This window comes from Nyctibius grandis, chromosome W, assembly GCF_013368605.1.
Source record: "Nyctibius grandis isolate bNycGra1 chromosome W, bNycGra1.pri, whole genome shotgun sequence".
NCBI lineage: Eukaryota > Metazoa > Chordata > Aves > Nyctibiiformes > Nyctibiidae > Nyctibius > Nyctibius grandis.
The window spans coordinates 6,959,465-6,974,749 of record NC_090694.1 but is presented as its reverse complement, the minus strand read 5'-3'; positions in this window follow the sequence as shown (position 1 = coordinate 6,974,749).

Genomic DNA, 15,285 nt, shown 5'->3' with positions numbered 1-15,285 from the left:
TTAATCATCTTCGTGGCTCTGCGCTGGACTCTCTCTAGCAGTTCCCTGTCCTTCTTGAACTGAGGGGCCCAGAACTGGACACAATACTCCAGATGCGGCCTCACCAGGGCAGAGTAGAGGGGGAGGAGAACCTCTCTTGACCTGCTAACCACACCCCTTCTAATACACCCCAGGATGCCATTGGCCTTCTTGGCCACAAGGGCACACTGCTGGCTCATGGTCATCCTGTTGTCCACTAGGACCCCCAGGTCCCTTTCCCCTACACTGCTCTCCAACAGCTCTGTCCCCAACTTGTACTGGTACATGGGGTTGTTCTTGCCCAGATGCAGGACTCTACACTTGCCCTTGTTATATTTCATTAAATTTCTCCCCGCCCAACTCTCCAGCCTGTCCAGGTCTCTCTGAATGGCTGCGCAGCCTTCCGGCATCTCAGCCACTCCTCCCAGTTTTGTGTCATCAGCGAACTTGCTGACAGCGCACTCTAATCCCTCATCCAAGTCATTAATGAATATATTGAATAGAACTGATCCCAGAACCGACCCTTGCGGAACTCCGCTAGACACAGACCTCCAACTGGACTCTGTCCCGCTGACCACTACTCTCTGGCTTCTTTCCTTCAGCCAGTTCACAATCCACCTCACTACCCGATCATCCAGACCACACTTCCTCAGTTTAGCTGCGAGGATGCTGTGGGAGACCGTGTCAAACGCTTTACTGAAATCGAGATAGACCACATCCACAGCTTTACCATCATCTATCCACCGGGTAACATCCTCATAAAAGGCTATCAAGTTGGTTGAGCAAGACTTCCCCTTGGTGAAGCCATGTTGACTGCCCCTAATGATCCCCCTATCCTTGATGTGCCTAGAGACAGCACCAAGGACAAGTTGTTCCATCACCTTTCCGGGGATGGAGGTGAGGCTGACCGGTCTATAGTTACCCGGGTCCTCCTTCCTGCCCTTTTTGAAGACTGGAGTGACATTCGCTTTCCTCCAGTCCTCAGGCACCTCTCCTGTTGCCCATGACTTAGCAAAGATGATGGAGAGTGGCCTAGCAATGACTTCCGCCAGCTCCCTCAGCACCCGCGGGTGCATCCCATCAGGGCCCATGGATTTATGGACATCCAGGTTGCTTAATTGGTCCCTGACCCAGCCCTCATCAACCAAGACAGATTCCTCCTCTATCCTGACTTCTTCTGAGGCCGCAGGGGTCCAGGGATCCTCAGGACAGCCTCCAACAGTATAGACAGAGGCAAAGAAGGCATTCAGTAACTCCGCCTTCTTTTTATCCTCTGTCTCCAGGACCCCCACCTCATTCATCAGTGGGCCTACATTGCCTCTAGTGTTGGCTTTACCTGCAATGTATTTGAAGAAGCCCTTTCTGTTGTCCTTGACCTCTCTTGCAAGGTTTAATTCCAAGGAGGCCTTAGCTTTCCTAGTTGCCTCCCTACATCCTCTGACAACAGACTTATATTCCTCCCAAGTGGCCAGCCCCTCCTTCCACGATCTGTACACCTTCTTCTTCCACTTGAGTTTGCCCAGCAGTTCCCTGTTCAACCATGCAGGTCTCCTGGTACCCTTCCTTGACTTCCTACCTGTTGGGATGCTCTGATCTTGAGCTCGGAAGAAGCAGTCCTTGAACGCTAACCAACTATCTTGGGCCCCCTTACCTTCTAGTACCCTGTCCCATGGGATTTCCCCTAGCAATTGCCTGAAAAGGCCAAAGTTGGCCCTCCTGAAGTTCAGGGTTGCGATTCTGCTAGCTATTCTGTTCCTGCCACATGAGATCCTGAACTCTACCATCTCATGGTCGCTACAACCAAGGCTGCCCTCAACCTTCACCTCTTCAACCAGACCCTCCTTGTTAGTGAGGATCAGATCCAGCAGCGCTCCTCTCCTAGTTGGCTCATCCACCATTTGCATCAGAAAGTTATCATCAATGCACTGGAGGAACCTCCTGGACTGAGGATGGCTGGCTGAGTAGGCCTCCCAGCAAATATCAGGGTAGTTGAAATCCCCCACAACCACCAGGCCCTGTAATTGAGAGACTGCTCTCAGCTGCCTGTAGAAGGCCTCATCACCGTCCTCATCCTGATCCGGTGGCCTGTAATAGACACCCACAACAGTATCACCCCTGCCAGCCTGCCCCTTAATTCGCACCCACAAACTCTCAACTCGCTCCTGATCTGCCTCTGGACAGAACTCAATACATTCTAGCTGCTCACTCACATAAAGAGCAACTCCACCACCTCTCCTTAGTGGCCTGTCTTTCCTGAACAGGACATAGCCATCCATGACCACATTCCAGTCATGCGAGGCGTCCCACCAAGTCTCTGTAATTGCCACTAGATCATAGCCCCCCGACCGAACACGGATTTCTAACTCCTCCTGCTTATTCCCCATGCTGCGTGCATTGGTGTACAGGCATTTCAGGGAGCGAGCTGGGCACACCGATTTCATCCCAGATTCACCCCCTGATTTCACCCCAGGGGGATGGGGGGCCTCCTGGTCTACCTCAACACTAGAGCATTGCCCCAGTGGTGCAAGCCCAGCTACCACCCCATCCCCCTTCGAATCTAGTTTAAAGCTCTCCGAATGAGCCCTGCTAATTCCTGTCCCAGAACCCTTTTGCCCCTACGACATAAACCTTTCCCATGTATCACTGTCACGCCTGTTGTCTTATAAAACCAGCCATTATCAAAGAACCCAAAGCCCTGCCTGTAGCACCAGTCTCGTAGCCAGGCATTAATAGAGAGGATCCTACTATTCCATCCCACGTCATCACCTGAAAATGGAAGGAGGGAGGAGAAAACAACCCAATACACCCCAGGATGCCATTGGCCTTCTTGGCCACAAGGGCACACTGCTGGCTCATGGTCATCCTGCTGTCCACTAGGACCCCCAGGTCCCTTTCCCCTACGCTGGTCTCCAACAGCTCTGCCCCCAACTTGTACTGGTACATGGGGTTGTTCTTACCCAGATGCAGGACTCTACACTTGCCCTTGTTATATTTCATTAAATTTCTCCCCGCCCAACTCTCCAGCCTGTCTAGGTCCCTCTGAATGGCTGCGCAGCCTTCCGGTGTGTCAGCCACTCCTCCCAGTTTTGTGTCATCAGCGAACTTGCTGACAGCGCACTCTAATCCCTCATCCAAGTCATTAATGAATATATTGAATAGAACTGGTCCCAGAACCGACCCTTGCGGGACTCCGCTAGACACAGACCTCCAACTGGACTCTGTCCCATTGACCACCACTCTCTGGCTTCTTTCCTTCAGCCAGTTCACAATCCACCTCACTACCCGATCATCCAGACCACACATCCTCAGTTTAGCTGCGAGGATGCTGTGGGAGACCGTGTCAAACGCTTTACTGAAATCGAGATAGACCACATCCACAGCTTTACCATCATCTATCCACCGGGTTACGTCCTCATAAAAGGCTATCAAGTTGGTTGAGCATGACTTCCCATTGGTGAAGCCATGTTGAGTGCCCCTAATGATCCCCCTATCCTTGATGTGCCTAGAGACAGCACCAAGAACAAGTTGTTCCATCACCTTTCTGGGGATGGAGGTGAGGCTGACCGGTCTATAGTTACCCGGGTCCTCCTTCTTGCCCTTTTTGAAGACTGGAGTGACATTCGCTTTCCTCCAGTCCTCAGGCACCTCTCCCGTTGCCCACGACTTAGCAAAGATGATGGAGAGTGGCCTAGCAATGACTTCCGCCAGCTCCCTCAGCACCCGCGGGTGCATCCCATCAGGGCCCATGGATTTATGGACGTCCAGGTTGCTTAATTGGTCCCTGACCCAGCCCTCATCTACCAAGACAGATTCCTCCTCTATCCTGACTTCTTCTGAGGCCTCAGGGGTCCGGGGCTCCTCAGGACAGCCTCCAACAGTATAGACAGAGGCAAAGAAGGCATTCAGTAACTCTGCCTTCTTTTTATCCTCTGTCTCCAGGACCCCCACCTCATTCATCCGTGGGCCTACATTGCCTCTAGTGTTGGTTTTACCTGCAATGTATTTGAAGAAGCCCTTTCTGTTGTCCTTGACCTCTTTTGCAAGGTTTAATTCCAAGGAGGCCTTAGCTTTCCTAGTTGCCTCCCTACATCCTCTGACAACAGACTTATATTCCTCCCAAGTGGCCAGCCCCTCCTTCCACGATCTGTACACCCTCTTCTTCCACTTGAGTTTGCCCAGCAGTTCCCTGTTTAACCATGCAGTTCTCCTGGTACCCTTCCTTGACTTCCTACCTGCTGGGATGCTCTGATCTTGAGCTCGGAAGAAGCAGTCCTTGAATGCTAACCAACTATCTTGGGCCCCCTTACCTTCTAGTACCCTGTCCCATGGGATTTCCCCTAGCAATTGCTTGAAAAGGCCAAAGTTGGCCCTCCTGAAGTCCAGGGTTGTGATTCTGCTAGCTATTCTGTTCCTGCCACATGAGATCCTGAACTCTACCATCTCATGGTCACTACAGCCAAGGCTGCCCTCAACCTTCACCTCTTCAACCAGACCCTCCTTGTTAGTGAGGATAAGATCCAGCAGCGCTCCTCTCCTAGTTGGCTCATCCACCATTTGCATCAGAAAGTTATCATCAATGCACTGGAGGAACCTCCTGGACTGGGGATGGCTGGCTGAGTAGGCCTCCCAGCAAATATCAGGGTAGTTGAAATCCCCCATGACAACCAGGCCCTGTAATTGCGAGACTGCTCTCAGCTGCCTGTAGAAGGCCTCATCACCCTCCTCATCCTGATCCGGTGGCCTGTAATAGACACCCACAACAGTATCACCCCTGCCAGCCTGCCCCTTAATTCGCACCCACAAACTCTCAACTCGCTCCTGATCCGCCCCTGGACAGAACTCAAATATCTGTATCTAATTTTACTGAAATTATGGGATGTTACTTTAACTATTCAGCTCCTGTCACATCTCATCAATTACTACAATCTAACTACACATTGTGTCAAGATTTGTTACCTACCCCCATTGGAATGAATCTTACATTGGTAAGAAAGCTATTACAGCATGACAATCATCTCTACCGATTGCTGAAACAAGTTCAAGAAAATGGACAAAGAACCCTGATTACCATTCATCATGACGCAAAAGAAATACACCATGTTCTGGAAAGAGTGAAAAAGGATGGAGAACATCATTGGTGGGATACCTTATTCATATGGTCACTGACAGCAACAGGAACTTTGAATCTAATGCTTCATCCAGTTGTGATTTGATTAGCTCTAACATTATGATGTTTATTACTTATAATCATTCTGTATGTAAAGGTTTGGTACATGACAAAGCAAATACTCCTTGTTCATCATGTGAAATCACCCAATAATGCACAAAAATAATATGTAATTAATAGTAATATTTTACGCTAAAAGCTGTTTGCTTACTGTGGATCTGCAAGCATGCCAACATGGTATGTCAAATGTTTATAGCATAGAGGCAAGAGGAGACCGTACCACCACTCTGTGATGTGAAGTAAGTTAACTGTAGTCACGGGGTGGAGTGTGATGGATACACTTGCCCCCTAGCCGTACTTGGGTTCAGGCTGACTAAGGAGCAACAGGCCCCATGTCCTGTGGTAAACCTGAGAGCTGGAAAGCTCCTGGCTCACGTACAAGGGAGTGTAAGTGCCTCGGAAAAATATTTTGAAAGGTGATTTCGAAACTCAAAAGTGCAAGATGACCAAAGCACAGAACAAGATGCCAGAGCTAAAATGAAGGTATCTATCTTGTCTATACTATTGGCTAGCAGCCAGCTACTTCACTCTACAAATATTACAATCAGGATGGGCCCAATTTGAGCTCTCCCTGAATGGCAGCTGGACCGCACGTCAGGTGACTCTCCCCTTGAGCAGGGACGCCTCTCAAGGTTTGAGATTCCTTACCTGAGACTAAGAGATTCTTCCTTACCCAAGGCGGAGAGATCCCTTACCTGCGACAGATCATTGGTAAGTGACTGATAGCATGCTGAATTATTACTAATGAAACACTACTAATCCATGTAGCTACTCAATATTATTATAAACATTGTATAGATAATTCCATTAGGCATAAACCATTGTCCAAGTCGAGACTAAGATTGGACCTAGCCGCACCCAGGCTCCATAAGGATTTTAGAAAGCAAGGGTTCCACTCTGAACCTTGTGACTCAATGGGAGGGTCTTCCTTACCCTTTTGCATCTCCGGTCTCTGTGTGAATCATTCTAACTTGATTCTAACTCAATTTTCCTTTTTATGTTTCTTCCACACAGTAATTAATAAGGTGAACCTTGACATCAAACGTATTGAACCTTGTCAAACCACTGTTAAATTTTGTTAAATTCCACTGAATTTATTGAACTCTGTCAAATTATTATATTACCTCAACAAAACATATTTCTGCTTCTCTCTTTTGAATGAGGTGCATTCCACTCCTCTGTGACAATAACATGTAGGAGCAACTGACGTGCGGAAAACAGATTCCACAACCGGCAAGGTTGTAAAGTAGGTATGTTTATTCAGCGCTGGGCAGCACGGGGGGTAGTCCCACCAAAATCGTGCACCCCGGTTTGGCAAATTCCCAGAGAATATATACCATAAAGTTATACATAGTCATAGGATTTCCGAGAACTCATTTACATAGCCATGATATGCAAATGTCCGTTCGCATGCGCAGTCGTTTTTCCTGGTGGTCCTCAGGGGTCTTCAGATGAAGGCCAGTAGTCTTCCTCACTGTGTTCGCTGACTGACCCCTGCTTCTGCGCAAACTCAGTCCGGGGATCACGTAGGCCACGTCCTTTGAGGTAGCTGTTGCAATTCCCTTATCTCCATGTTCCCGTGCATCGGCCCCTCCCAAGGCCCAGCCATCTGAAGTGAGATTACCACTCTCCAAATTGTAAAGGCTTCCCTTTGTTTAGTTGAGCACCCAGGATAGTCGAGTAATTAAAGTATTTACAACATCCCCCTTGCCCTTGGGGTCCCAACGTTTCACAACAGACATGAGTCACTGATTGAAGCTTCTGTTTTTTTCCCAATATCCATTGTTAATTTTAGTGCATCTCCCAGTAGCTCTTAAGGGCAGTGATATTGATGCTATTTGTATGTCCTTGTTGTGATTTTGGACTTAATTCAAATCTTACTAGCTTTTTAACAGATTTATGTCGGTTCATAGAATTTTAGTTGTAAGTAGTGTGGGTCCCTGACAAGAATATTCATATGCTCTAAATGCATTGTAAAGCATCCTTTTCAAGTTGTCTGGAGTCACAGAATAATTTAGGCTGAAGAGGACATCTGGAGGTCATCTGTTTTGATCCCCTGCTTAGAGCAGGGACAATTTAGATCAGATTGCTCAGGTAGCAGTAGGCTGTGCAGTTGTCAAGGATGCTGATTTAGGAGTGGAAGGTAGTTTGTTGCAAATTGAGATTTTTACACAACTTGAGGTAGCAGCAATTTAGGATTTATTATGATGTAGGTAGTAGAAATTCAGAGTTTATTATTAGATAAATCACAGGATTATATTGTATGGTATTTAATGACACTTGATCATTGAACGGACGATCTTTGAACTCTTCTTCATCGGCATCTATCAGTGGATGATCTGTGAACCTCGCGAAATCTACCGAGAGGCATCCCAGCTCAGGGGGAGATACTGGGTCACAGCCCGCTGCAATCCTGGAGAGCTCAAAGGGTCTCGCTTAAGATCGCTATTTATAGGATCGTGAGATGATTTAATTTGGTCAGTACCTTTTTTCGTTTTGGCCACAACTTGTGTTAGGTGATTCTGGTATCTCAGCAACCATACAATTCCAGTACTTTCCAGATTGCACAGTTCTGGTACCTACCAGATAGGGCTACGATCCAGGCAGCAGGAGTTTCGGGTACAGTATCCAGGCAGCAGGAGTTTCAGGTACGGTCAGGGAGTGCCTGATCATCCCAACTCACTGCACTTGTAACTAATACAAGAAAGTATCAGATTGTCCCAACTCACTGCACTTGTAACTAATACAAGAAAGTATCAGATTGTCCCAACTCACTGCACTTGTAACCAAAACAAGAATACAATGTTGGATCATCCTGAGATGGCAAAGTGACCTGGGGGGTGGGTGCTGCACCACCACAGCAGTGAACAGACTGAAAATTCAGGGCTTAAGGCAAAGAGAAGTAACATGTTCAAACTCTAGAGATATTTGATGTTTTATCACATTGGGTTCTGAAACAAGTCACTTCTCTGGTCTTTTTTGTTTAAAAGGAAAAAAAGATTGTTAAAAATATTTTCTTAGTTGTTTATCTCCTGCCTTTACTATTTTAAAATCTAGACATTTCCAACTGCAGCAAAACAATAACAAACATTTCCCCCCACGTGGAGAACATAGCTGATAAGGGAACATAATTCCCTAATTTTTAATATTCAGAAGTAATAAAAGTTAATGCTACTTTGTCCACTAACCTTCTGCTTTAGACTTTAAGCCTTACACAAAGGGCAGAAAGGAACGTAGGGGCAGCTTCAGTAGCAGCAATATTATGATGTGAGCAAACCATGGTGATGAGTGTATGAAAAAAATGGCGCTCTCTGTGGTTATCCAGACAGATGTGGGACTGTATCATGACTCTTTTGAGACGTGAGGTGGAGAACCATATGTCTTCTCTACAAAATATGCTGTCTTCATTTCTGAATTTTTGTGAGGAGGAGGGAAGCATTTTACACTTTGGTGTGTATTCCAGAAAAAAATATAAATACATAAGTTTTTATTTACTTACACTTTATGTGCTGCAGTGTGGCCTGGTCTTTAGAAGCCTTTCAAAAGTTTTTATGGGAATTGTACTACAACATGCGAAGTAAAAGTCACTTTTAAAATTTTCTATAGCCCAAAGTGCATAGTTAATCTGTACAGCTGAGTCAGACTTTGCATTGTTTAGAATAGATTATTTAACTTTAAAAATCACAGTACATTTAAGAATTACAATATGCTATTTTTGTTACATACCTCTGCTGTTCATTGCTAATGGAGATGCAGAAAAGTGGCTGAGTGAGATCTAAGATGGCAGCAAAAACGGTTAAGAAAACTGTGATGTATATAGGATCAGTAGAGGTGTTGCTTCAAAGAGCTTTTAATTGCTTAACTGCTTTAATTTAATTTCAGTTGATTTTTCACTGGTTTAATGGAGAGTGCTGCTGAGTGTTAGTTCCAATCGAAGTTATTTATTGGAGTGAAGGAGAACTTGAGATCCAAATGAGCCTTAACTATTTCATAGCCATGACTAATCAGCTTTTTAGAAAGCATCCTGTTTTCCTAGTGATTTACTCTTCCTGCTTTTGCTGTATCATGCACAACTGCTCTTGAGTCATTTCAGTTCATGCAGGTGACAGTAACTTGAACTGTGGAGATGTTCTTTACCAGAAGTCTTCTCCTTTGATCTCAATCTGATGTACCCCATAGGGAGATTGATTACATCCCACTCTTATCTTTACTAAGTGGGAGATGAGATCTCAGTTCATTGCCGCCTTGTCCCATTTGGAAAATGGCACAAAGTTGTACCTCCTTTTACTGTCACAGCTTTCAGAAGTCAATCACATAATATCTGTAATTCATCTAATGTTCTGTATAGAAATAATAATATTACAGTTAGATATTTCTGGGATAGTAAATGAAGGACTTCTTGTGTGCAAAGTGTTATGTAGTCTCAGGAAAATACTAATGCTCATTTTTTTAAATAGCACAGCGTAACATAGACTGTGAATTATTATTAATTCAAAAGTATATTGAGCTCTTTATAGATCTCAATATACTTCATTAAAATCACTGAACCTGTTACTAATTGGATGAAAAGATCTTAGGGGGATAGTTCTCTAACCTACTCCGTTGATGGTTTTCTGAAGACTTGCTTGGATACTTTGCTGATTTGAACTGGAGAAATGATATGCTTTGATGCAGACATCCATGATTGTCAACTTAATGGCTGATGCAAAGAAAAACAATCTCTTTCTTTAGTCAGATTTGTGTGTGAAGACTTCATCAACAAGAAACAAAGCAAATTAGCTGCCACTGCCAGCCAGAAAGTTATTCAAAACTAACAAGCTTTTTTTCTCTTAGTACAGTCTAGTTGCCCAAATGCTCATCACTAATGGCATCAAATACGTTCAGTGTTTTAGGGAAAGACAAAGGAAATACTTCAATATTTAAGGAAGTACTAAGGGATAAAGGCTTATAAGAATTTGGGCAGAATGGGCATGTTCAGTTTTTGCCTACACGTTGGACTAGGGAAGGAATTTTTGTCAAATAAACTGAATCCATTATAACTATCTTGAGTTAACGTCTCCTGAGAAAAATTCTTCAAGGAGGAAACCATCACACCCACACAGTTTGGAACAACTAAACTAATTATTTTTATTAACCTATGAGCCCTGCAACCCCTGTTTTCAGTACATTTTAATTTGAAGACCATTTTCTTAGTCTGAAGAGGCCTTTTTCTATATCATTCTTTTGGGAATTTAAACAGTGTTTTGGAGCATGTGTGTGGTTTTTTAAATGCCTCAGGTGATTTGCCTTCCAATTTAACTTCTACAGAATTTGAATGTATTTAAGATAGTGCTCAGTGTAGTGCATTCTCCTCTCAATATTATCTAAAGCTTTTGTCCTGCTTTCATTGGGATTTGGTTTCAGTTTGTGGCCAGCCATGGTGATCAGGCCCTTAGCAGTTAAATCCAAGGCAGCTGACCCACACTGGCCCACAGGTGTAGTCTATATCATTAACATCAAGCTCACTATAAAAGGGAGGGCTTGGGGAGAAGAGGTGGGGCTTTTGTTGCTCTTGTCTTTTTTATTTTCAATGATTGTGATTCCTGGAGCAATTTGCTGGTGTTCTGCAGATAAGTATAGTTTTGTCTCCTTTGCGTTGTCATTTATATTGATTTCTTTATTTCATTAAGTCTGGTTAACTTTAACCTACAAGTCTCCCTCATTTTCTCAATTCCTTTTCTAATTTGGGGAAGGGACATTGGGTGACAGAAAAAACTGCTTATTGTTTAGCCTTGGGTGTGGGCTAAATGAAGACAGTTTATTTGGTGCTCAAAGCAAATAGATCACCTTGGAGAACCATAGACTTTTGGTATAAGAGTCTCGGAGGGATGAAGTTTTAAGAGACTTGACAGTGTTTGGTACAAGCATGTATTATGTTGGTGTTGGTAGCAGGGTCATTGGGTGGAATTCTCTGGTGTTTGGTTTTACAGTTGCTTTTGGGATGGCTGATCAAATGTGTGGCTTTGCTGCTGTCTGTTACTAGTTTTGTGTGGTTTATCACTTCTGGGCATGGATTTACAGGTATCCCTCTGCTATGTTGTTTGGTATTGGTTTATGGTATTATAAATTCTTTTGGAACTGTGCCCATTTCTGCTTTCTATGGAATGGGTGACCTGTATGTTCTTTTCACCTTGAAGCTGATCTCATAGGCTCTTGAAAATTTTGAATACCCTTGGGATGTTTTGACCACCATGCTCATATTGTCAGGCCTTTTGAATGTTTTGCAGTTTTTGCTCTTGCTTAAACATTGGTATAAGGGTGGATACAGCACAGCTGCTGCTACCACTGTAACAGACACTGCAACTGCCCCAGCACACAAAACTGGAACTGCAGATACTTGGACCCTGCCAGCCCCTACAGCAGGCACCCTGGCTACCCCAGAGGCTATTCAGATCTCTGCACTAGGCACTGTGATTACCCAACTCCAGGAAGTGCTTGCTGTGATGACCCGGACTCTGGCAGCAAGGGCTGTAGCTAATCGGCCCCCAGTGATAGGCCATGTAGCTAACCTAGGGACTCAACCAGTGCTGGTATCGGTCACCCCTGTAGAGAAGGCAAAAACCACAAAAAGGGCAAGTTGTGATGGCCTACCAGGGACATAGCAGGAGGCTGAGCCAGAGGTGACCACTTGATCCCTATTTCTGAGTGAGCTGTGAGACATACGGAGAGATTACAGCTGCCATGAAGGTGAGCAACTTGTTACTTGGCTGCTCTGCTGTTGGGATAATGGAGCTGATGGTTTTGAGTTAGATGGTAGAGAAGTCAAGCAGCTGGGACCAATGTCTAGAGAAGTGGGTACTAATAGGGGTCTTGCAACTGGTCTACAGCCCCTCACTCTCTGGTGGAGACTCCTGCAAAGTGTGAAGAACAGGTATCCCTTTAGGGATGATGTCATATACCATCTAGGCAAGTGGACAACCATTGAGAGAGGTGTCAAGAATCTGAGGGAAATAACTGTGCAAGAGCTAATTTTTGCTGACCTGCATGACCCACAGACACCACTAGATCCAGATGCACTCAAAGTTACTGGACCCATGTGGTGCAAGTGGGTACTGAGCATGCCACTGTCATATGGCAGCTCATTAGTGTTACTTAGCTGGACAGATGCTGATGCACCAATGGTGGGTGACATGGATAATCGGATACAGCAACATGCAGACAATCTCTTTTACTCCACACGGGCCAACGTTTCCAATGTGGAAAAACTGTCTGACAAATCCACAGAACTGCTCAGTGAGGTGTTGGACAAATTCTCCCAGATGGAGGACAGACCCTGCTCCCCACCTGCACTGCAGAATGTCTCAGCCATCAGGAGACAGCATTGCCTGCAAGACCTACTGTCCTGGTTTGGCCTAAACCAAGCCGATTTTCCTTTCAGTGATTTTTGCTTTCAGCTAAGTCTCCTCTAAGTAACTGCACTTTCTGAAACTAACTGCATGTTTGCAGACAGTGTCTGCCTTCAGGACTGATAACGCCCGAAGTTTGTAGTTATCGCTGAGGTACCGGTAGGGATGTTGTGCAGTAAGGCTCTTGCTGTACTTAGTCTTAGAGAAATCAAGGTCACTGCTGAATTCCTCACTGCTTACAAGTGAAGAGCCGAAGGGGGGTTGCAGCTGCAGGGGGGAGCAGACAGGGCAGGTGACCCAAAATTGACCAACGAGGGTATTCCATCCCACACATGTCATTCTCGGTATAAAGGGGGGGGATCACGAGGGTCTCTCTCTCTTTCTGCTATGGCCGGGGTCCAAGGAGGACTCCGTCTGTTTTCCTGCTGCCCCCGATCCGTGCATCCCTGAATCCAGCTCTCGACCGTCGCTAGGCCCAGCCTGGGCCTTCCCGGAGCCTGCCCTGCAGTGCCGGTGGTGACATGGCTGACTTCAGGGGAGCTCGATCTTGGTTTTGTATATATATTTGTATATATTTGATTATTCCAATATTATTATTATACTCTTGTTCATTATTATAGTTTATTAAAACTGTTTTAATTTTCCAGCCCAGAAGTCTCTCTCCCTTTTCCCTTTCCCTTTGGGGGGAGGGGGGGGGGATAACAGAGGGCATCTGCCACAGGTTTAATAGCCGGCCCAGCTTTAAACCGTGACACCTACTTAGGAGACTAGTGCATATCACGAGGCATATCTATCATGTGTTTTTTTCCTGCATGACCATGGAGAAGATATGAAGAAATGGCATGGAAAACCTACCTCGGCTTTATGGACACACGTACATGAGTTGCAAGGTGAACCAATTAGGAATGGGGCTTCTTCCAGGAAATTTGTTGCTCCAGTTTCCAAAGGGAAGCTCTCCAGACAGCATAGATGGGCTTTGGATCCCTATTTACCAGACATGAATAATGGGGATCAAATCTACATGAGCCGCTCAAACAGAGATGTCGATAATGAACACTGTGTTCAGGATTAGAGAGTGTCACGGTTTAAAGCTGGGCTGGCTATTAAACCTGCAGCAGATGCTCTCTGTTAACCCTCCTCCAGCCAGGTGGAGGATAGGGATAACTGTGGTTTTTGGCCTGTCTGGGTTCGATGGCCTGGCACATCAGAACCACAGCAGTATAAGGCTCTAGTGGACACTGGTGCACAATGCACCATAATACCATCAAACTATAGAGGGACAGAATCTATTTCTATTATCTCTGGCGTGACAGGGGCCTCCCAAGAGCTGACTGTATTGGAAGCTGAAGTGAGTCTGACTGGGACTGAGTGGCAGATGCCCCCTATTGTGACTGGCCCAGGTGCCCCATGCATTCCTGGCATAGATTACCTGAGAAGAGGGTATTTCAAGGACCCAAGGGGGTACTGGTGTGCATTTGGTGTAGCGGCTGTGGAGATGGAAGAAGCTGAACAGCTGCCTACCCTGCCCGGTCTATTAGAGGACCCTCCTATTGTGGGGCTGTTGAGGGTCGAGGAGCAAAAGGTGCCCATTGCTATTACAGTGGTCCACCAATGGCAATATTGGAGTAACAGACTCACTGATCCCCATCCATGAGCTGATCTCTCAATTGGAGAGCCAAGGAGTGATCAGCAAAACACGCTCACCCTTCAACAGTCCCATATGGCCAGTGTGAAAGTCTACTGGGGAGTGGAGACTAACTGTGGACTACTGTGGCCTGAATGAAGTCACACCACCACTGAGTGCTGTTGTACTGGACATGTTAGAACTCCATTATGAACTGGAGTCAAAGGCAGCCAAGTGGAATGCCATGGTTGACATCACAAATGCTTTTTTCGCCATTCCTTTGGCAGTGGAGTGTAGGCAACAGTTTGCCTTCACCTGGAGGGGCATACAGTATACCTGGAATCGATTGCCCTAGGGGTGGAAACATAGCCCCACCATTTACCATGGACTGGTCCAGACTGCACTGGAGAAGGGTGGAGCTCTAGAATACCTGCAGTACATTGATGACATCATTATATGGGGTAATACAGCAGGAGAAGTTTTTGAGAAAGGGGAAAAAGTAATTCAAATCCTTCTAGAAGCTGGTTTTGCCATCAAATGCGTTAAGGTCAAGGGACCTGCAAAAGAGATCCAGTTGTTAGGGGTCAAGTGGCAGGATGGCCACCATCAGATCCCAATGGATATGATCAACAAAATAACAGCCATGTCTCTGCCAAGTAACAAAGAGGAGACACAGGCTTTCCTAGGCGTAGTAGGCTTTTGGAGGATGCACATTCCCCATTACAGTCGGATTGTGAGCCCTCTCTATGAAGTAACTCAAAAGAAGAATGACTTAAAATGGGGCCCTGAGCAACAACAGGCTTTGGAGCAAATTAAACAAGAGATAGTCCATGCAGTGGCCCTTGGACCAGTCTGGATGGGACCAGAAGTAAAGAATGTCCTCTGTACTGCAGCCAGGGAGAGTGATCCTACCTGGAGGCACCAGGGGAGACTTGAGGTCGACCACTAGGATTTTGAAGCTGGGGATATAGAGGATCAGAGGACCATTATACTGCAACAGAAAGAGATACTGGCAGCCTATGAAGGAGTTG